This window comes from Callospermophilus lateralis, chromosome 5 (assembly GCF_048772815.1).
Source record: "Callospermophilus lateralis isolate mCalLat2 chromosome 5, mCalLat2.hap1, whole genome shotgun sequence".
Classification (NCBI taxonomy): domain Eukaryota; kingdom Metazoa; phylum Chordata; class Mammalia; order Rodentia; family Sciuridae; genus Callospermophilus; species Callospermophilus lateralis.
In genome coordinates, this window is record NC_135309.1 from 141101794 (window position 1) to 141127033 (window position 25240).

General features: G+C 32.6%; 1 non-coding gene across 1 annotated transcript; it reads left to right on the top strand.

Moving 5' to 3' along the window:
* Positions 1-4483: 4483 nt before the first annotated feature.
* Positions 4484-4590, top strand: LOC143400529 (U6 spliceosomal RNA). The gene has a single exon (XR_013091456.2). It is a non-coding gene; the product is annotated as a U6 spliceosomal RNA (small nuclear RNA).
* Positions 4591-25240: the final 20650 nt, after the last annotated feature.

Here is a 25240-nt window from a genome sequence, read left to right on the forward strand (position 1 = left end):
CCAATTTATACAAAAGGAAATGACTTAAATCAGCTCCACATGTAGGTCTTCACAGTATATTGATATTAGGCAGATTGAATAACATAGATGCAAAATGGCCCCACTTAAGGATGACTTAAGGAAAAATAATGATGAAAGAAATTCTTCACATGAGGAGAGATCTGAGGAGCCCACTTATCTATTCACTTTGTATAGCTGAAAGAAGACAGGAGTTTCCATATAGGTAAATTTCTGGATTGTGTATAACTTCAAGACTATTTCATCAGGGACTGAAATAAAGAAGATAGCATAATTGACAAGTCTCGGGAATGAAAATGTGACCAAACTGTGGGAGTGGTATGAACTATGGGAATTTTTCATGTCACAGTAGTCACATAAGAAAGCAACTTTTGTAAAACCATCTGTTAGCATCACCTATAGTTTGATTGTCAGCTTTTTTTGTTAAGTCTCCCACAATTCCATGAGCAGAGAAATTATGGTGACAGGGATAAAAGATATTTATCGTTCCAAAAACAAGATAGTTTCCTCAGTGACACTTGATTTAAGTACTGCTTAAATTATTGCTTAATTTCCAAAAGCCAAAGGCAGGTACTGAGCCTCAAAATGGAACCATTTTTTGTGAAGCCAGATAGCCTCTTGAAGAAAATCCTTTATATTTGATCAACTCTAACTACGAGGAAACAGTAGCTTTTTTCTTATAAGAGTTGACATGGACTCAATAAATGGGATTGCTCTATGTACAGTGTCTTCACCAGCACGACATTTTTAAATGCCCTTTGCATCATTGTATCTTTGTACAAATATAGCCTGCAACCAATGTGTAGAAATGGACTTCTTTCTATAGGTCTTACTATGAACCCTAACTCTTGGGAATACACTGTTGGACTATAATGTTGAACATAATTTAAGACTATTATAATAAAACACTAGTATCAGTTTATGAAACATCCCTCTTGGATCTTGTAACACCTTGAATAAAAAAATCTCAACATATGAAATGTTACTCTAGCTATAAAAGACACCTGGCAAGGCCAACGGATTGAAGGAAGGGTGGAAATTCTCCCTCTCAAAATCACAGTTGGAGACACACTTTTGGGATTTTTCTTCCTACTCCAATATTATATTCTTCTGGATTATGATCTCTGTTTTCCTAAAACTGGAATTATGAATTCTGCTTAGGGACACAATATTATCTTCTACTAATTTTAAAGCTGTGTCTTTTGGGGTCAATTAGGCCAAAAAGGAGTAATTTGTGTTGGCCAACATAATAAAAGAATATAGCCATAACTGGGAGATGATGGAATCACAGGTTTCTGCCTGGTTCTCACTATCCAAGGTGCAACCAAAAGACCAAACCCTTTGGATATGATGATCTTGATCACACTACCAAATAAACCAGAGGAGCCAAACTGATAGCTGAAGATGAGCCCTTTCTACTGTGTTTTCTAAGCAAAGTTGATTGGCTAGTCTCTTGAAGGAAAATCTGATCAGAAACTACTTCATGGTGATTAAGTGGGGTGACTACTACACTTAGGGGAAATGTAGACCATATATAACCAAGATTATATTGAAGGTCATGATAAAAATATCTGAATGACACATGGAAGAGATAGAATTTGGCAAGGTTCTGTCTGTGTGATCATTTCATTTCCTCAATGTCTTCTTGTCTAATCTTACTTTGGGATTCCAAGTTCATATTCCCACACACTATTGAACTTGAATTAAATAGTATATTATTGGGCACCAAATTCGTAACTTCCTAATTCAACATGCAGTGCTTCCATTTAATCTGGGATCTCTACCTCCCTGTACATTTAATCGCATTGAGTCAAAAATATGAAAAGGAAGGCAGCTGAGTGTCCTTTTATCCTAAATTCTCTCTTCCATGGACAATTTTGAGTTGAATTTACCCATATAACCCACAAAGTAATTCGATGTTTTTCTCTATATGTGATTGTAATATGTCTTTGCTTGCCTCGTTTGCTTTATTTTTTTCTTATTGTTGTTTTTACTTTCCCCTCTATCATCTCTGCACAGTATGTGTCCACTCCAAAATCAGGGCCACTATTCTAATCTGTTTTGAGTTCAAGAAAACCACATTGTTTTTTCCAAGATTGATAAAATTGGAACACATGTCAAACATTCAATCAAGAATTTTACAACACAGACTATTATAATAAAAGGAAAGAATTCTCCAGAGAAACAGAACCAATAGGTTTGTACATTTATAGAAACAGATTTATTTTTGAGAATTGGCTCATGTGATAATGGAGAATGGCAAGTCTAAAATCTGCTGTGGGAGCAGGCAGGCTTGTACGGGAGAAAGTCTACAAAGGCCATCTGCTGCAGAACTTCTTCATAACCAAGGACATTCAATCTTTTGTTCTTTTGAACCTTCAACTGATGTGGTCTACTCACATTGTGGAAGGCAGACTGCTTTACTGGGTCCACTAATTAAAATGCTAACTTCAACTAAATATACTCTTACAAAAAAATTTTGAAGAATATTTGAATACATGTAAAAGAAATCTTGGTGCTGAAGAACTCCCGTATCAGTATAACATGCTGTGTTTTGTTAAAATAAAAATGTATGTCATGAAACTTAGGGACAAGTTGACATACTTTTAAAGTGAGATGATTTTGTAATATGTAAAAGAAAGCAAGTATATTATTTATTCAGATTTGATTCAAAATGATAGTTAAATATCTTCTCACAATTTGAATACATTTTTCTTCTGAAAGCAAGTGATATTCTAATCATTCCTCAATAAATACATTAATTTTAACATTACTATTTTTTTCATAGGAGGTAAAAGTCCATATATATGATAACATAGTATAATCACATGAAAATTTAGGGAAACATTTATTGTAAGGGTTAATTTACATACTCACATGTTTTACATGTGAGGTAAGAGGTAGGAAGAATTTTTCTGATAATGTATACTGTGAAATAGATTGGAAATTCTGACACCTAAAAGACTGTGTTCAACAAGGTCAATTTTCTCATTTGTAGAAGAGAGGTCCTTAGTTGTGCACTATTGGTTTATTTATTCATTTATTTATTATGAAGATTAAGAGAGATCCTCCACAAAAGCTGTAGGCAAAGTCCTGGTCACAATTTGCATTGAATCAATGCAGGCTGTCATTTAACAGTGAAACACAGCTGTTGATGATGTGGTATCAATCTATAGAAGATGATGTTGTTTCAATCTATAGAAGAGATCTTGAACTATGAGTGTATTTCAAAGGAAAACCCATTATTTTCTCAATTTTTCTGAACTGGAAAACTGGTATCTTCAAGTTATCCACTTTCTGGCAAGGGTAGAGACACAATCTCCAAGGTAACTAAGTTCCAAAACATATCACAGTTTAGAAACAGAAATCTATACTTAAAATTTCACTAAGAAGCAAAGAGGTCATTGGTAACAAATTGCAGCTCAGTAGCAATAGGCCATGTGTAGTCAACCTTCTAGTCACCCAGTCTTCAGGGTTAATTACCAATTACTACTGAATTCATATGACCAGCAATGCTGTTCAATTTAAGTAAAACTTAAGTCCTGAAGAACTGTTCTGTTTTTTTTTTTTTTTTTTGGAAGCTTCAGTGTCTTAAATTAACAATATAGCTCATTGAATTTTACATTCATCATTTTATGCAAAAACTTAAAATGACAATTATAAAATGGAATACTGTTCAATAATATTTGATAAAATAGAGTGACTACATACTCATTTCAGACATGAAATTAGTTAGAATAATGTTTAGATTATTCAGAAATAATTTCTAGTTGGGTGAAATAGTTGTATTAGCTGGTTCTCTTAATTATTTGATACTATCTTTGAATAAAGCAAATGCATAATTCTGTCTATTAGGACTACAAAAATAAATGTTTTTTTTCCTTCTCTTTATAATCTGTGAAATAAAATTTAATGCCAATGTGTTGTATCCAGAGTTCCATCATAGATCTGGGGTTATAAATTCATATAGTATATAATGAAAAGTACATTTTTTTGTGTTTTTCAAGAAGTTTCAACTACTGTAAACCAAGTGTTTTTAAATAGTTGAAAATTAATTATATAGTATGGAATTTATACTATTTTTCTGATTTTAAAGAATTTATTTTTCAAGTTTTTAAAAATCTAGCATATCCTTCAGTTTCTAACTTGTCCATGCATATGTTATGCTAGCAAACAATGCATCAAAGTTTAGAGCAAAAAAGTATTCAAAAGTCAATGTCATGAAGTCAGATAAGATACATTGTTTATTTTTATCAGACAAAAAAATATGAGTGTATATTTAATGCAACTCAAGCAACATCAAGCTATATCACATTATTTGCGTATCATTACTAATAATAATTTTACAGATTGGAAAATAATATTAGCTTTTGAGCATAAAGAAACCTAACTTTTCCCCACAGGATTTGCATGTATTGATCAGAATATTTAACTGCTTAAAACACCTTTAACAAAAGTTCAACAGCTGCTTAATTCAGCAGCATATATACTAAAATTGGAGTGACACTGAGAAGACTAGCATGGTCCCCACACAGAGATGACACACAAATTCGTGAAGTGTTTCCTATTTGAAAAAAGAAAAAGAAAAGGAAAGTTCAACAAAACCAATGGAGAATAAAGGCAAAAGTTTTGGCATTTGTAAAATATAATAGTTGTCCATATATGCTAAGCATTCATTTAATCCTTGACTAAAGAATTTAGTATTATTGTTTGAATATAAGATGTCCCTCTATAATTCCTGTTAATGCAGGAAGATCATAGATTGGATTGTGAGAGCTATAATTTAATCAGTCCTTTCTAGTTTGAATGAAATGACTGGGTGGTAAGTGTAAACAGGTGGTGTGTGGTAGGTGGAGGTGGGTCACTGGGCCATGTGACCCCGGAAGGGTACACATTTCAGAGATCCCTCCCTGACATCCGCCTCTTGACTCTTCCATGAGCTAAGCAACTTTCAATTGCTGGCTTCTTCTCCCATCATGTGCCACTTGAGCAGAACATAGAGCCTTCCATCTAAGGACTGAGATATTTGAAACCATAAACACCAAATAAACTTATCCTCCTCTAAGTTGTTCTTGAGGAGTACTTTGATTACAGTGATGCAAAAGTTAACTAAATCTCGGAGAAAGAAAAATTACTGTATTTTCCCAACATTTGCAGTATTAGCAGCCATCAGATGTGAAGTTTTGAGAGAATTTTGGTAATTTCCAGATATAGAGGCAGATAGAGAGTGTAAAATTAATAAAACCCCTGTCAATCTTTTATAATGTTGCAGTATGATCCTATTTGTAAGGAATATATTTTGCCCAAAGGAAATCATAAAATAAATGTTTCATCTGATTGTAATAGTTTCCACGACTTGATTAAAGTGTTCTTCAGAATTAGTCTATGATTACTCAAGATTTGCTCTAATTTATAGTAAATTTGAATGCACTGTGAATAAAAGAGTCACGAGTCGCGTCACATTTGTATCCTTATTAGCTTCATTCTTAGTAAATAGATAAACATGGATGATATTGGTTGAAAATGGCAGGACAAATCTGGATCTCTAGTCATATCTCATGGTTGAAAAGGATGCAGTTTGTTCTTTTCTTTTGCTTGCTTTCTTTTCACATTCAGTGCTGAGGGTTGAACCCACAGCCTTCAGCTTGCAAAGAATGTGCTCTACCATTGAACTGTACCTCCAGTGCAGTTTTCTTGATTTTAAAAGCATCTTTTTAATTTTATGGTAAAGAGTATCATCACTTATTAGTGTTTTAGATGACGTTTCTGTTTGTTTGATTGTTTTAGAAATTATATTTTAAACTTTATTTTTTTACAAATATTTCTGTCTTCCTATCAAAACTATACACTAAGGTTTCATCTCACTATAGTCAGGATAGCTATTATCAAGAACCTGAATAATAATAAATGCTGATGAGGATATAAGGGTAAAGGGTTCGTTCTTACATTGCTGGTGGGACTGAATATTAATTAGTACACTCTCTATGAAAAGCAGTGTGGAGATTCCTAAAAAAAAAAAATATATATATATATATATATATATATATATATATATATATATATACATACCATAAGACACAGCTATCCTATGCCTTGGTAATACCAAGAGAGCTTACCCAAATGAGCTTAAATCACCATACTACAGAGATATAGCTACTTCAATGCTTATGGCAGCATAATTCACACTAGCCAAATTATGGAATCAGCTCAGATGCCCATTAATAGATGATGGGACAAAAAAAATATATCTTAGTTATACATAATGTAATTTTACTCTACTGTAAAGAAGAATGAAATAATGGCATTTGCTTGTAAATGAATGGAAACGGAGAAAATCTGTCTAAGTCAAAGTGGTGACACAGGAAATCAAGAGTCAAATGTTTTGTCTCATCTGTGGAACCTAGAGCAAAATATAGAAAAAAGGCACTGGGAAAGGGGACAGGATATCAAAAAGATACAGAAGAGATTAATGGAGTAGAAGAAGGAGGGTGAGAGGAAGTTAGGAAATAAATGAAATGGGAAGAAATAGAAATTAATTTAACAAAATCATGTTGTAGACATACATAAATACATTAAATGGAATTAAATAAATAAATAAAGGAGTGAAAGGAAGATCAATAGAGTAAAGGAGGGATTAAAGTGAGAGGGAGGAGGAGAGGGAAAGGGGGATAATAGGAATTAAAATCACATTTCTTGTATGTATTGTGTTTTCAAAATGAAACCAAATAATACTTGCTCTAATAAAAAACAATTAAAAGTAGGAAAAAAGTCTGTATGATTTGTCTTTATGGGGTATAAAGATTAAAGATTTATTAGAAAACCAATTATTTCAGAATCCAAAGCATTTTTCTCATAGCCTTATAGTGATTATAAATAATATTATTAAAACCATCGCATGCAATTTACACATGCAATATAGTCCTTACCAAACCCTCAGTAAAAACAAAAATTGCATGTTATATAAACTATTTCAAATATATGGAAAATAGAAAATGCTTGAAAACTCAATCCAAGAAGATATCATTTGCATGATTTTCTGATTTGTACATTAGGTGTTCCCCCAAAACTCACGTGTGAGAGAGTGGAGGAATATCCAGTGGTAAATGAGCAGATTATGAGAGCTATAACCTAATCAGTGGATTAATTCATCATGAGTTAATAATTTGAATGTAATAATGGATGCTGACTTTAGGCAGGATGTCAGTGAGTGTGTGCTGGGACTTTCCTTCACAAGTAATTTCATGATATCCAAACAAGACGCCCACACACATAACTCTTTGCAAGATAGTTTCACTTATAAAAACAGAGACAAATGACTTTAGACAAAGCCTTAGGAAATTGGTTTTACCAATGTTTTCAGGAATTATTGTTACTTAATTAAATAAGTAGGTTTAATTTTACAATTTTAGGATAATTAACATAAATAAATATATTTATCAGTTCACATACTAACAGATTAAAAATAAAACAATACGATATTTTGACAGTAATATAAAATAATTCTCAAATTATAGTAACAATTCTGTATAAATGAAACAATGGTAAAATAAAGTGCAAAGAAATACATTTATTTACTTATTTAGTGAAAATCAACTTTTGGAAAAAAAGTATAAACCAGTAAGTTAAATTGATATGAATGCTTATATTAATTGATGGAATGGAAAAACCTCTGGAAACAATGAAACCTGGGAATTCAAATAAAGAGAGATAAGTTGCAATAGGCAAGAAATATTTTAGATTTAATAAGTATTCATTGAGAAAAGAAAACAATTAGGTGAGCACAATAATGGAAAAAATAACTCTACCTGGATTAGCACAATAAACATAAATGAAAACTCTTATAAATGAAAATCTATTAGGATCATCTTTTAATCAGATTGGGAAATTTACCAAAGCAAAACAAGAGGTCCTGTTATTAATACATTGATACAATATTGTAAACAAAGTATAAAAGCAGATAATAAACTCTATAACTAACGGAATCTTAAGAATTAGAATATACAATTTATTTTAGAAAATTATTAAAATAAAACAAACAACCCTACTAAACTGACAAATGATTTGGTTAAAAAAAGCATAGTAAATAAAAACACTGCATACTCTTCCCCAGAGAAGGATAATGCAAAAGACATGAACAAATGATACTTCATAAAAAGTATTATCTATATCAATAGCCATAAACTTCTGGTATACAATGTTATGACATTCACAAAATTTGAACTGTATTTTGTCCCTCTTGTTATTTTTGTATAATAATTTCAATTCTAAAAATTTGTATTAAAAGAATACACATATGAAAAATATATATGTATGTATAAATATTCACATATAGAGAGAGCATATCTATGGTAGTTTTGTTTTAAAATATCTGAAAATAGCATTAATTTTTATGAATTATGAGAGTAGGTAAAATATTCAATCTAAATGATAGGTAAGTGACAGTGATAGTCAACATCATTTGATATATTGTAGCATCTTCAAGACACACACACACCTATATATATATAGGTGTGTGTGTGTAAAATATATTATATATACACACATATATAATATACAACATTTCAGGAATAAAATCCAGTAAAATATGAAAACAGGTTACCACTGAGAAGTAAGGGTGTTCAGGAATTTAGAAGATTGATTTATACAAGAAATTCCAGTTTCTAATATACCTACTTCTACATTGTTGGAATATTTATAATAAAATAGCATTTATATGCCAATTTTTAATAAATTTATCCCTGCATTAACTACACCATCACTTAACTATATATTTCAATCTATTAACTATATAACTGTATTAACCCTGTGTTTGGCCAACTTTAATATTAGCCAAGCTTGTATTTGTTTTAGCAGAATTAATATGGGAAGATATCAATGGCCTATTTTGAGGAATATTTTATTTAAATTACATAGAATTGTCATTTATTTTCATGTAAAGATTTACAAGAATGCAATTAATGAGAATGCATGGGAATCTTACTGAGCTTTTCTAGGGAAATTTGTCCTCATTTCAATATCAATAATACTTACGTTCCTCCCTAAAAAAATTTCTGTAGATATGGTTACTATATTAGTGTTATATAAATGTTGAAGATATATAGAAGAATTGTGTTTAGAGAAGGCCATATTTTAGCATGAATTCTTTTTACATCCATGAATTTGTATATGAATTTGTATGTAATTATACAAGCAATTTATAGACAAACTTGTATTCTACAAGAAAGTAGGAAAAAATCTTTTTTAGTGTGTGTCTCTTTTGCCAAAAGCTTATTATTTTTAATTTACATATATCTAGATATATTTAACAAAAATGACATTTTGGAATCTATTTTACTTTTACTTTTTTGTAGTTTGTTCCCCCTACCTCAACAAAGGGAAACAATATCAATTCTTTTCAAACATATAAAATGAAAAAATTTTGAAAATTATATATAACCTCAACACATAAAGAAACTCATATGTAATTACACATCATTTGTCTTGAATTTAGGTAGCATATATTTAATGTTGAATATATGCAACTGCAAACCTACAAGATACCATATAAATATATTCCCATGCAATACATACACATACACCAACATGTACATAAACACAGATGAAATGTATGTATTTGAGAAAAATCTTTATATTTATGTTTAGAAAATTGCCATCATCTTGCATATAATATTGGGTGCCTAAAGTTATTTGAGTTTGCAATGAACTTTATTTTTGTTTCTGTTTATCAGATATATTTTATGCGATCATTATTGGTGGGTGTATTTCCTCCTACATTACTGCATATTTAAATTAAATTGAAATTTACACAAGTACAAATAATATTATGATGGGCATAATTGTAAAACTCTCATGATGAAATTTTGAAACAAAGCTTTAACTTATTTAGTAATTTAGTAAAGAAAAGGCTGAAAAGCCTTCATGCTTTGTTAATTCCTAGGGGTTTTATGTTTTGTGAGACTCATGAATGGATTATGTTTATTGAGTATACACTTACTGGTTGTGGTGGTGTCAAGGAAAGCTCCTGATGGTTATAGTAATAAGAACTCATTGAACTCCGTAATGTGTAGCGATAAAATACCTATCCCTGCCAAGTAATCATCTTAGGTTTTGTAAATAAACATCCCACCCAGAAACTTAGAATAGAATGTATTGACTCCTTTTTACTTAAGTAAAAAAAAAGAAAAAAAAAAAAAAACACCGTTTGTTCTAAATTTATTACCAGCATGATTTAAATGTTCAGAATTAATGAATGTGGAGCAATAATTTCAATGGAAAAACTTCAGCTGTTTCTCTTTTTGGGGTGAAATTGAAAATATGTTGGAATTTGAGATTTTCTACCTGAAAAGAACGTGATCATTAACAAGATTTTTATTTATAAACTTACAGAAAATTTATAGAACTTCTTTGTCATAGACTTATAGGCAAATGTTATTTTTCTACTTCTTATGCTGTATGCAGTAATATTAAACTGTATTTGCTTTCAAAAAATACTAAATTGTTCATGAAATATACTTTCTATCACATGAAACTGTATTTGACTATAAAATGTAGTGCTTTTTGGTTGTATTTTTAATTTTTTTTTGGTTGTAGTTGGACACAATACTTTTATTTTTTTTATTTATTTTTATGTGGGGCTGAGGATTGAACCCAGCACCTCCTACATTCGTTCTACCACTGAGTCACTATCCCAGTCTGTAAAATGTAGTTTTAATCATGGTATTTGACAGGAATTTTCTCGATGTGTACCTTTTGTATTAAAGTTATAATACGTTCTTAAAATAAAATGGAATTTTGCTTGATTTTATAAAATATAGAAATATTTTATGTCCATTTCATTTCGGTTAAAATGTAGTATAAATATGCATATAAAATAACATTTCTTAAAAAGCTTTGATATAAAAATACATCTGGACCTGAGACTTTTGAGTAAGGAATTATGAAAAGCAATTATCTTCACCTTGTTTTTCTTAATTTTTTTTCCTTGATTTGCATCTCCCTCACTCCCTGCTTCTTTCTTTTTTTCCCTTCGTGTCATTTGCCAAAAGCTTATTATTTTTAATTTGTATATATCTAGATATATTTAACAAAAATGATATTTTTTAATTTATTTGACTTTTACCTTTTTGTAGTTTGTTCCCCTTACCTCAACAAAGGGAAAAAAAATCAATTCTTTTCAAACTTATAAAGTGAACATGTTTTGTGTAGTTAGCACTTTTGTAACCTTTCTCAAATTTTCGCTCTGTATTCAATTCCCTTCATTCTTCTTGCCTGCCTAATTTCTTACAGTTTGCTATTTTATAATTTAGCATAAACCCATTGGAATGGAAAGAGATATAAATGAAAATAAATAGTTTTATATGTATTTTGAGAATTTGAAGAAAATTTTGCTCATTTCACCATTTCACATGCCTTACAATGAATTATAGTTAGTGCACACAATTTATAGTGAATTTTATTTGCAATTTTATTTAAAACCTCATCTTCATAATTTATAAACTGTATGCAGAATAGATCAAAATAAGCCCTCATGCATCCATTAAAACCTTATCTGCCTGTCTTCACTGTTTAAGAATCATAATACAGCCTCCTCAGTTATAAACACTCCTCTAAAAATTAGTTTGACTAATGTGCACTTTTATTTTGTTTATAAAAGTTTATGTGCAGCTGCCATTGAAAAATTTGAATGTTCTGACAATATTTACTGAAACTGGAAATTAAGCAAAGTAATAAAAATGATTCCCCAGGGAGATATAGCAAGGCAGAGACCACTAAGTAAACATATTTCATCTGAAATTTAACTAAATCTGTTTAGCTTATTTTGCACAAATTATCCCATTTAAAATAATATCTATGAAAAGATATTATAACATTTAACAAAATAATTATTCATAGACAAAGATCAACACTTTTGCCTTTTCTTTATCTCTTGGTGTAGGAAACACTTATAGTAATAAATTTCTACAAAGAAAACAGATACAGAATACTTCCTTCACAAGGGTCCTTTTGGCTATCCTTTGAGACCCACTCACTTCCCTTGTTTTTCCTCTCCTTAATGACTAGTACCCATTTGTGTATTCTGCTTTCTATATTTTTGTCATTTTGGGAATTCTGTTAAAACATAAACATATATATAGTCTGCAGATTTTTTAGACTAAATTTTACATCTCACTCTTATTCTCCTATGATCAATCTAAGTTGTTGTAATATAAATAGTTCATTTTTAAATTCCTGAGTAGTATTCCATTGTGTTTCTTTACCATGGATTAGATTGATTCCATTTATCACTTTGTTGATGTATTTTTGATGTTTTTGGTTTTTGGACATTGCTAATAGAGCTTATATGGACATTTGTGTACAGATTTTCATGAGAACCTAATTTCTTATTTCTTTGTAATAATATTCAAAATTTGTTGTAATCACTGAAGATGAACTATAAATATTATGTGTATAATACTACAATTTTCACGAAGTATAGAGTAATATTACAGGGGATTTATTCCTAGAGGCCTAGTGATGACTTATATATTAGAGAGTATCAATTTTTATGCATACTATGAGTTTCTGTATATATTTGAACCTCTGATAAAGTTGAATTTGTAAATTTGGCACAAGAAGCAATTTATAATTATAACTAATAATAAAATAGACCAGTTATTACAATACACAGTAAAAATAGTTATGTGACTGTGGTCTCTATTTTTCTGTCACCTCTTGCACCTGTTGCACTATACTCACCCTTTTTCTTATGATTATGTGAAATAATATGTAAAGGAAGAAATTGATAAGATTCCATTTAGCATATCTGAATTTCCATCATTTTTATGTTTGCATTTTGAAGCCATTGTTAGGTAAAATAAGAATTATTTAATCACAATCATTGTAAGGCCACAACAGTAGAACTGATGACTGACAAAACTATTAAACATCTTAGAGATAGATAGTGTATACACTGTGGATATTCTGAACAAAGGAATGGTTTATATCCCATCCGAGGCAGAGTGGAAAAATATGAAATTTAATAATACTACTCAGAAATGTACACAATTTAAACATTAAGAATTATTTTGGTAATTTTTCATTCAATAGTTTGACCTCAGTTGGCTGAAACCACAAAAATTGAAATGTAAATAAAGATACCATTGTATACTAAGTAGAAATACATGCACATGTTTATCTAAAAGCCTATACAAGAATGTTTATTGCAGTAGTATTCAAAGTAGGCAGAAACTCAAAAACAGCACAAAGTTCTGTTTGTGCTGCAAAATTCATCTTTGGTGAGAGAATTCGGGATAGTTTTATCCATCAAAGACACTGATTACAAAGGAAGGCAAAAACAGTACTTCAGGAACTTTAATGATGTTCTGCTTCTTCTTGAGTGTTGTTTGTACTCATTGTCTGATAACTTATGCACCTCTGAAAATTGTACTAAAACCAAGTTTCCACCCTTTCCTCTGGTGTGTGCTTTCCACCATAAAGTGTTGCTCTCTACATTATCAAGTAATTGCCCCACTCCTCTTTAGCAGTGAGTTATAGGTTTCCTGACACAGATGGCTTTGAGTTCAAAGTCTCAGAGCATCTTTTACCATTTGCATTTTCTTTCTCCCTCAAGACACTGCCACATTTGTAACATCTCAGTGCCTTAGTCTAGTGCTCATTAAAAAGCCTTCTCTCCAGAGTTTAGGAACATATATCCAAAGGACAACTGCAATTATTGACATGATGTGGCTTCTTTCATGAGCTTTATTGCTTGCTGAATTGCCTTCAGTGGAGCATGAGTTTAATTACTGAGACTAGATATCTATTGAAGGACAGTGACTGTTATTTCATCCAGTGTAGCTGGTCCCCTCACAGGTTAGAGGGGTGAGAAGGATTTTTTTTACTAAATGATTTTGGAGCCTTCCTTTTCTGGACATTTTCAAGAGGAATTCTGATCCATCTTCTCAGCTCTTATAACACACAAAATTATATACAGAACATTCTCTTTCAAATATTGCCTAGCATATTACCCCATTTATCAGGTAAGAGGCATAATGATATACAGTTTACATGTAGAATCTAGTGATTATATTAAGCCTATGAATTAATGTTAATATTTGTCTCATTTAACAATTGAAGAGATACAAACAATATTAGATCATTCCTAAAGAATCAATAATGTCTTCACCTTGCTTCTGTTATTTCATTCTGTATCAAAAAGACCACCTCTTCCCATCTGCAGTGCCATTTGGTCACAGTTAGTTCTTGTCAGGTTGCCCTTCTCATCTTACTCAGGGATTGCAATGATGAGGTAAAGGGGGAATGTCAATAAGATTCATAGCAATCTCATGGAAGAATATCAGAAAAGCAATTGAAATGCTCAAGCGTCTTTCTAATTTCTAGAGCATCTTGGAGGTGGCTGTACGTTAGAAAGGACAATCCACGATTTCCAAGTGCCTAGGCACATCTTTAGCTACCATTGTAATTATTCAGTTGATCCAGGTATACCTGGAAGTTTCCAATAATTTCTCACAAAGGTTCAAACATAATTTTTTTCCTGCCAAACAGCCTATGCTAATGATATAGGGTAAACTTACCAAGGATATGTGGGCATTCCCTGCTCTATAGGCAATGCAATTTTAAAAATACAGCAATAGTTTATTAGGCCTCAGGAAGTAATAATAATAAAAAATGATAATAATAACAGCAGTAATAGTAATATAGCAATAAGGAGAAAGAGAATGAAAGAAATAATTCTTTGTGTTATGCACACTTTTAAGCACTTTATATTAATTTTTTATCTCATGGCATTCTGTATAATAGCATATGGGAGGAGAACTTTTCACATTCATTTTGAATGGATCAAGTACTGGAATGTAAAGGAAGATCAGTTATTTGATATGGGACCCATATGTATTGATGGAACGGAACCTCTGAAATAGTCAAATAAGTATTTCCTCCTTTTAATTGATTATCCACTGTGTTTTGTTACAGTACAGAAAACTGCCTAACATAAAAATGTTCAAAGTGGCAAGCCCCATCATATGATACTATGCATCAAGAAGGTAAAGGTAGTAAGAGGCAGGCTACTTGGGTTGCCTTGAGGGAAGTGCTAACATTATCCCAGTTATAATAGAGAAAGGAACACCATATTATTCATTATGAAAAAGATGGCATTTAGGACTCTGTTACAAATAGCTGTATTTCAACTTTAGCTAATGCAGCCACACTTTAGAGAAACTATATAAATTCTGCTGAGTTAGCACTGTTTGGGATAGATAGACAAATAAATACATTTTCTTTTATCTTTTTTTTTTTTTAAGGGTCTTACTATGTTGCCTGGTCTGGTGATGAACTCGTAAAATAAACACATTTTAACATTGGCCTGTATATTGTTGTCTTAATGGAAAGAGAAAGAAATTTAAATACTCTGTCAAGATGAAACCAATAAGATTTGCTGACATGATGAGAGAGAAGGAAAATTAATGAAGAGTCCACAATCTTGAAATTGTTGATTGGGTGAATGATGATACCATTAAGTAAAACAGGAAGCATGAAAGTGGATCAGGACTCTGGGAAGGAAGATGATGACTTCAGTTTTCGTTGAATTAAATTGAATCGCTGATGAAACATTTAAAATTGTCTGCCCCATGTAGGGGAAATTGAGTCTGTTCAGAAAGTGAAACAGATTCTTTATGAGCATAATATCTTTTCTTCCAAAATTTTTTAAGCCATTAGGGAAAGTTATGCATATAAAATAAAGTCGTAATGCAGTATTTAGGATTCCCATTTGTAATGGATGATGATTTCTTTTGTTTTGTTTTGTTTTTGTTTTTCATTTACACATATGGAAAATATCCTTGAAGAGGGAAATGACATTTTTATGTATTCTATACATTTTCTAGCTTAACCATTGTAAACCAAGTGTCAGAGTGACTGCATGACAGGCTTTCATATTGCATCATTATCTAGAGATGGCACACTCCTCTATACCTCAGCCTCATCTGCTTACTCATTATAAATAAAAATGTGAATGAAGCATAAATTCCATATTTTCTCCCCTTTGATTCTTAATTCTCATGAACTGTTTGGGAACTTTTTACAAACTAAAATCCTCATAAATTTGTATCAAAAATTTAGAAAGCATTTAAGTTAATTTGTGTTTTGAGTTATAAAAATAGCTTTTTTCATTTTTAATTCTGATTTTATGTGACAGAATATGTGAAAATAAATTTCATCATGACTTCTTTTTATATTAATGGCTTAGAAAATTTTCACTACTAAAAAATAGAAAATGAGCACCTGTATTTTTTCTTTTTTTTTCTTTTGAAGCACTTTTATTTTTTTAATTTTTTTTATTGGTTGTTCAAAACATTACAAAGCTCATGACATATCATCTTTCATACATTTGATTCAAGTGGGTTATGAACTCCCATCTTTACCCCAAATACAAATTGCAGAATCACATCGGTTACACATTCACATTTTGACATAATGGCATATTAGTGACTGTTGTATTCTGCTACCTTTCCTATCCCCTACTATCCCCCCTCCCCTCCCCTCGCCTCCCATCTTCCCTCTCTACCTGATCTGCTGTTGTTCAATTCTCTCCCTTGTTTTCCCCCCCTCTTTCCCCTCACAACCTCTTATACGTAATTTTGTATAACATTGAGGGTTTCCTTCCATTTCCATACAATTTCCCTTCTCTCTCCCTTTCCCTCCCACTACTCGTCTCTGCTTAATATTAATCTTTTCCTCATGCTCTTCCTCCCTGCTCTGTTCTTAGTTGCTCTCCTTATATCAAAGAAGACATTTGGCATTTGTTTTTTTAAGGATTGGCTAGCTTCACTTAGCATTATCTGCTCTAATGCCATCCATTTCCCTGCAAATTCCATGATTTTGTCATTTTTTAGTGCTGCATAATACTCCATTGTGTATAAATGCCACATTTTTTTTTATCCATTCATCTATTGAAGGGCATCTAGGTTGGTTGCACAGTCTAGCTATTGTGAATTGTGCTGCTATGATCATTGATGTGGCAGTATCCCTATAGTACGGTCTTTTAAGGTCCTCAGGGAATAGTCCAAGAAGGGCGATAGCTGGGTCAAATGGTGGTTCCATTCTCAGCTTTCCCAGGAATCTCCATACTGCTTTCCAAATTGGCTGCACCAATTTGCAGTCCCACCAGCAATGTACAAGTGTACCCTTTTCCCCACATCCTCTTGTGGATTGGTCTCTGTGTCCTCTATTCTGTACCATTGGTCCACCTGCCTGTTTTGGTACCAGTAACATGCTGTTTTTGTTACTATTGCTTTGTAGTACAGTTTGAAATCTGGTATCGCTATACCTCCAGATTCACACTTCCTCCTTCGAATTACTTTTGCTATTCTGGGTCTTTTGTTTTTCCATATGAATTTCATGGTTGCTTTATCTATTTCTACAAGAAATGCCATTGGGATTTTGATTGGCATCGCATTAAACCTGTAGAGAACTTTGGGTAATATCGCCATTTTGATGATGTTAGTTCTGCCTATCCATGAACAGGGTGTAATTTTCCATCTTCTAAGATCTTCTTCTATCTCTCTCTTTAGGGTTCTGTAGTTTTCATTGTATAAATCTTTCACCTCTTTTGTTAGGTTGATTCCCAAGTATTTTATTTTCTTTGAGGATATTGTGAATGGAGTGGTTTTCATCATTTCCATTTCAGAAGTTTTGTTGCTGATATACAAGAATGCCTTTGATTTATACGTGTTGATTTTATATCCTGCACATTGCTGAATTCATTTATTAACTCTAGCAGTTTCTTTGTACACCCTTTTGGGTCTGTTAGATATATTTCATATCATCCGCAAATAGTGATAATTTAAGTTCTTCCTTTCCTATTTTTATGCCTTTAATTTCTTTAGTCTGTCTAATTGCTCTGGCTAGTATTTCAAGAACTAAATTGAATAGAAGTGGTGAGAGAGGGCATCCCTGTTTTGTTCCAGATTTTAGAGGGAATGCCTTCAGTTTTTCTTCGTTTAGGATGATGCTAGCCTGAGGTTTAGCATATATAGCTTTTACAATGTTGAGGTAAGTTCCTGTTATCCCTAGTTTTTCTAGTGTTTTGAACATAAAGGGATGCTGTACTTTGTCAAATGCTTTTTCTACATCTATCGAGATGATCATATGGTTCTTATCTTTAAGTCTATGGATGTGGTGAATAACATTTATTGATTTCCATATATTGAACCAGCCTTTCATCCCAGGGATGAATCCTACTTGATCATGGTGCACAATTTTTTTGATATGCTTTTGTATTCGATTCGCCAGGATTTTATTGAGAATTTTTGCATCCAAGTTCATTAGAGATATTGGTCTGTAGTTTTCTTTCTTTGAGGTGTCTTTCTCTGCTTTCGGGATCAGGGAGATAGTGGCCTCATAGAATGAATTTGGAAGAGCTCCTTCTTTTTCTATTTCTTGAAATAGCTTGAAAAGTATTGGTATTAATTCTTCTTTGAAGGTTTTGTAAAACTCTGCTTTATACCCATCCGGTCCAGGGCTTTTCTTAGTTGGTAGTCTTTTGATGGCTTCTTCTATTTCTTCCTTTGTTATTGGTCTGCTTAAATTGTGTGTGTTTTCCTGACTCAATCTGGCAGATCATATGACTTAAGAAATTTATCGATATCTTCACTATCTTCTATTTTATTGGAATATAGGCTTTCAAAATACTTTCTAATTATCTTCTCTATTTCTGTGGTGTTCATTGTGATATTGCCTTTTTCATCCCATATGTTAGTAATTTGAATTCTCTCTCTTCTTTCTTTTTGTTAGCGTGGCTAAGGGTCTGTCGATCTTATTTATTTTCTCGAAGAACCAACTTTTAGTTTTATCAATTTTTCAATGTTTTTTTGTTTGTTTGTTTCAATTTTGTTGATTTCCGCTCTGATTTTAATTATTTCTTGTCTTCTGCTACATTTGCTGTTGTTTTGCTCTTTCTTTTCTAGGGTTTTGAGATGAAGTGTGAGTTCATTTATTTGTTTTTTTTTTTTTTTTTTTTTTTTGAGGAATGAACTCCAGGAAATGAATTTCCCTCTTCAAACTGCTTTCATTGTGTCCCATAGATTCCGGTATGTTGTGTCTGTATTGTCGTTTATCTCTAAGAATTTTTTGATTTCCTCCTTTATTTCTTCTATAACCCATAGATCATTCAGTAACATATTGTTCATTTTCCATGTGATGCTGGATTTTTCCTTCCTTTTTTTAATCATTGATTTCCAGTTTCATTCCATTATGATCAGATAAGGTGCATGGTATTATCTCCACACCTTTATATTTACTAAGAGTTGCCCTATGGCATAATATATGGTTTATCTTTTAGTAATATCCATGTGCTGCTGAGAAGAACGTGTATCCACTTGATGATGGTTGATATATTCTATATATGTCGGTTAAGTCTAGGTTATTGATTGTGCTATTGATTTCTATAGTTTCTTTATTCAGCTTTTGTCTGGAGGATCTGTCTAATGGAGAGAGTGGTGTGTTGAAGTCACCCATAATTATTGTGTTGTGGTCTATTTAACTCTTGAACTTGAGGAGAGTTTGTGTTATGTATGTTGCAGCACCATTATTTGGTGCATACATATTGATAATTGTTATGTCTTGTTGGTGGATGGTTCCTTTTAACAGTATATAGTGTCCTTCTTTATCCCTTTTGATTAACTTAGGTTTGAAGTTGATTTTATTCGATATGAGTATGGCCACTCCTGCTTGCTTCCGAGGGCCATGTGAGTGGTATGATTTTTCCCAACCTTTCACCTTCAGCCTGTGTACGTCTTTTCCTATCATATGAGTCTCCTGAAGGCAGCATATTGTTGGATCTGTTTTTTTAATCCAGGTTACTAGCCTATGTCTCTTGATTGGTGAATTTAAGCCATTAACATTTAAGGTTACTATTGAAATATGTTTTGTACTTCCAGTCATGTTTATTTATTTATTTATTTTAGTTTGGCTAGTTTATCCTCTTTGGTTATTTTTCTCCCCCTTTACTGAGATACCTCCCACTGTTAGTTTTGGGTGCTATTTTTCAATTCCTCTTCTTGTAGTATTTTGCTCGAAATGCCTTGCAATGCTGGTTTTCTGGCTGCAAATTCTTTTAAATTTTGTTTATTGTGAAATATTTTAATTTCATTGTCAAATCTGAAGGTTAATTTTGCTGGATACAGTATTCTTGGTTGGAATCCATTATTTTTCCGCATTTGAAATACGTTGTTCCAGGATCTTCTCGCTTTCAACATCTGTGATGAAAAATCAGCCGTTAACCTAATTGGTTTACCCCTGAATGTAATCTGCCTCCTTTCTCTCATAGCTTTTAATATTCTCTCCTTGATCTGTATGTTGGATATCTTCATAATTATGTGTCTTGCAGTTGGTCTATCATGGTTTTGAATGTTTGGGGTCCTGTAGGCTTCCAGGATTTGGCAATCCATTCCATCTTTCATCTCTGGGAAGTTTTCTAGGATTATTTCATTTAATAGTTTGTCCATTCCTTTGGTTAGAACCTCTATACCTTCTTCTATCCCAATGACTCTCAAGTTTGGTTTTTTTATGACATCCCATATCTCTTGGATAGATTGCTCGTAAGTTTTAAGCATCCTTTCTGTGTTGACTATATTCTTTTCAAGTTGATAAACTTTGTCTTCATTATCTGATGTTCTGACTTCTACTTGATCTAGTCTATTTGTAATATTCTCGTTTGAGTTTTTAATTTGGTTTATGGTTTCCTGCATGTCTAGGATTATTGTTTGATTTTTTTTTTAAATCTCTATCTCCTGGTATAGCTCGTTCTTTACCATTTGAATTTGTTTATTTAATTCGTTTTCAAAATATACTTTCATTCCTTGGACTTGCTGTCTCATGTCTTCTCTAATATTCCATTCCATCTGAGTTAGGTATGCCTTGGGTTCTTTCTCTGTCCATTTTTCTGATGCCTCTAGGTCCTCCTGTATATTTAAGTTGTCCTGCAATTTTTGTAATCCTTTTTTCCCTTGTTTTTTCATGTTGTTCATGTTACTTTCCATCTCTGTTTGACTGCTATGTTTCTGCTTTCTCCTATAAATTTGTGTTGGTTTTGTGTATCTCTGTTTTTTCTCCTTTGTGGTGGGAGACTATGCTAGAAATGTTGGGCTTTGTTTTACTTTAAAGCTGATTCATTCAATTCATAAAAGGCTTCCGATTCTGTGTGCATATAGTGATTTGTTGTCTGTTCTTAGGATTTTATATTTAGGTTAGGTGCTATGATGGTCTGAGGGTTAGTATGTCTTGGCTACTTTAGAAGATTGCTCTACTGAAGGGGGATACTAACAGGTGATTGGATCAGGGTGTTGGTAGTAGCTAGGTATTTAGGAGCCCTATAGACAGCCTCAAAACATTCACCTATTTGCATTTAGACAATTACATGTAATGGAAGACGTAATGCTTGGGATGAAAGTTGGGGGGGGGGGGTCGGGGAAGGAAGGTGCTCTTAAAAAGAAAGAAGGAGAGAGAGAGATAGATTAGAGGAGAGTGAAAGAACAATAAAACTTGAAACAGGAAAGAAAGAAAGAAGGAAAAGAGAGAAATGAACAAAGAGAGAGAGAAAAAAAAGAAAAAAAAATAAAGTCTTAGAGATACATTTTCTTCTCTTCCAGTAGGCGGAGCTATGCCCTCCAAGTCGAGCTTCTGCCCTCTATGTGCCGATAGCAATCCCTGTAAGGCGGCTCCTGGGAGTCTCTCAATCCTGTTAGTCCAGAGCTGTTTCACTTCTCTGGCCCCTCCCCCCTTCCTCCTGCCAGCCAGCCAGCCAGGTCCTGTTCACGGGAGGCGGTTCCCGAAAGATCTGGTTACACTTGCAGCCCCACTGCGTGTCCTATTTCCTGAAGGACTGAGCACTCTCTCTTTCATTCATCTAAGCCCCAGTGCTGTGGTGCGGTGATCTGGGGACCAACAGTTTAATTTTTCCGGACCCCTTTGGTGGGCATGCCCCCGGAAACTGGTGGCTAAGACCTTGGGTGTCGCCGCTGTTGGTAAGGGGAGTTGGGGATCGGGAATCCCCTCTGCTTCCCTACAGACATGCCCCCAGAGAGAATCCCAAGGTTTCCTGGCTGCTTGTATCTGGAGGGGGTGGGAGTCACACACCTGCTAAAGTGGATTCTGCTGGGAAAGAATTCTGTCAGCTGAACTCTAGTGATGTCACCTCTCTGCTATGGCTTGCCCTAGGCTCCTTGCAGGAGTGTCTGAAGGGAGGGGTGGGACTGGTCTCTCTCTGGTTAGTTTCGGTTCCCATTTCGCTACTTCATGTAGGCCTGGCTAGAGACCTCTTCCTTGAGTCCCTGTGCCGCTCCTTCTGGGCCGTGCCTTGGAGACTAGCTGCCCTGTTGCGGGGGCCGCTGGCGGGCAGCCGATGGTCGCCAAACCCCTTGGGCAGCGGCTGGCGGGTCCGGACCTCTGTGCCGCATGGCGGAGATTCACTCGTCTGGGGCAAACTGTCCACGTCTCTCTGACCCCGTTACTGAGGAGGTACTGAAAGCTGCCGCCATATTGGATCTCTTTGTATTTTTTCTTTATGTCCTTTTTTTATTATTATTTAAATTTTTTTTTTTTTATTTCTTACTGTTCTGATTTTTGCCCCAGGTGTAAATAAACAGGTGTGAATCTATTGAGTCTTTGGGTGATTGACCTAGTGATTTTCTGACAGTTCACTGAATATCCAGTAATTACCTTATTCATACTTGAAGATTGCATTATCTCAAATTGCCTGGAATGATAACAATTTACAAAATTTGCTCTGAGAGTTCACCTTCACTGTAAAGTGATCCTCTTTCTCCCTAAGCTACATTATCTTGTAAGAAGGAGTCCAGAGAGTCTCCGTCTACTATTTTTCCCATTTCTTTCATTTTTATTCTCTGTGTCCCTTAAGCAGCTCTAAGAAGGTAGATGTGTTTGATGCCCACATTGTTTATCTTACTATTTGTCAGTGTAGAAACACAAAATAAACTAAAGAAGAGGTTTTCAGAGTGTCTCAACAAAGTTACACCTGTCCTTCACAACCAGATTCTTCAAGTTAGCTTTGACTATGAAATAAAAGTTATTAAAGCCAAAATGCTACAAGATTAGTTTTCAACTTCATTCTGCTGAATCTTCAATAACAGAATCGATATTATATATTTCCCTAGAACTATATAAAGAGGAAAACAAACATTTACAAATGAACTTTGTTTTTCCATTTTTATATTTACTTGATATTTATTCGTGAGGATCTTACTTTGGTTCATTGAACAAGCAGAAGTTAGCTAAATTGGGGGACAATAAATACACAAATTAGTAACATTAATTATTGTCTGTGATGTAGAAAAAAAATGTTTTAAGGTTAATTCAACTTCAAAAAGCTTAAAGAAATATTCAGAATTTATTTTACTTTTTTTCAGGAATTACAATAAATACATATATGAATAAGTTTAACATATAAATTTAATATTTTGATAAGTTTTAATCTAATTGTCTTTTAAACTATAAAAATAAATTAAAGATTGCTTTAATGGTCTTGCATTGTAGAAAATTAGTGACACATTAATTTTTTATATATAATGAGCATTTAGCTACTTTATTATTGATATATATATATATATATTATATATAATATATATGTTTAATATATATAATATATATGTATTGCAGTATTTTAATTGAACTCAGAGTCTAATGTATAATGGGCAAGCACTATACCACCACTGAACTACAACCATAGCCCATATTACATATATTATTTAAATTCCTAAGCTGCTATTTTCATTATAAAACATATTTGTATCTGTGGACATAATGTATACTACACTTATTATAAATTTTCTTAAAGTTTAAAATAATATGATTTCTCTATGAAAATGTATTATTCATAATACATTGAAACAACCTCTAAACATTACATGGAGTATACTTTTATAAATACCAACTTAAATATTAAAACATTAAATCTCAATTTTCTTAAATATTTTTCACTTCAAATAATCTAATTTTTTAATAATTGTTTCATCTTATCTGTCATTTAATGATGTATATAAAACAATTTCACATGTTTATATTGTATAATTTTCTATTTATTTTTTCATCTTAGTCAATTCACTTTATTGCTTTCATTTGGGAAAAAATGTAACTTTAATCATTAAAATAAATTGTGATCACAAATGGTAAAAATAATTGTTCATTTTGAAGAATTAAATTACAATTAGAAAGGAATAAAACTCTAAAAGATAGTTTACAAATGTGAATGTTTACCTGTTTACATTAAGATCAGTGACCAAAAGTTTCCATTTCAATAGAAAAATAAGTTCAATGGAGTAATATTACCTTAATTAATCTCTAGAGGACCATAAAGCTAAATTCTAATGAGGACTCAGATATTTGGAAAATGTCAGCCATATTGTATAAAATGAACATTGATTTTTACATATTCCTTTTTTTCCCTGAAGCTTCTATAAGACACATTTCAAAAAAATAAATGAAAAATCAAAAATTTAAACAAAAGAGAGGAAAGGAAGCTAAAGTAAAAGGAGCAAAGATGAAACTTTTGATATTAGTTATGCAGCCCATCTGGTAAACAGCCATTCTGAATGAGCAATAGAAGAGACTGAAAGAATTTCTGAAATAGACAAGCTTATATAATTATCTATTGAAGACAATACTCCATTTCTGGGTAAGTCTGTGTGATGAGATCCCGAGCACAGAAACTAGATAGGATTCCTTCTCTTATACATCACATCTTCCAGTAGTAGCCTGAGATAAAGAAATTAATTAATTATTATAAACAGGTCCAATGTCTGATAGGAAAAAGAATTAAAGAAGCTAATGTGATAAAAAAAATACATAAGGACCAATTTACGTACATAAATAAAGTTCCCTCTGGGGAGATGGTGTTTATTTTTCATTGTGGTAGGCAGAACCCATGAAGATGCCCATGTCCTAACTTCAATACACAGTACCTGTGAATATGTTATTTTCCATAGCAAAGGGGAATTAAGTTTGCAGATTGAATTAAGTTTGCTGATTTTAAAAGAGTGGTATTAATCTGATTTATCAGGTTGAACCAATGAAATCATTAGTGTCCTTGAAAGTGGAAGGGAGCACAAGAAGAGGAGAGTCAGAGAAAGATATATTGACCAGGGAAAAAAGCTCAGATAAATGCAAGGTTGTTGTTGAAGACAGAGGATGAGGCCTCAGAGCAAAGGAACAC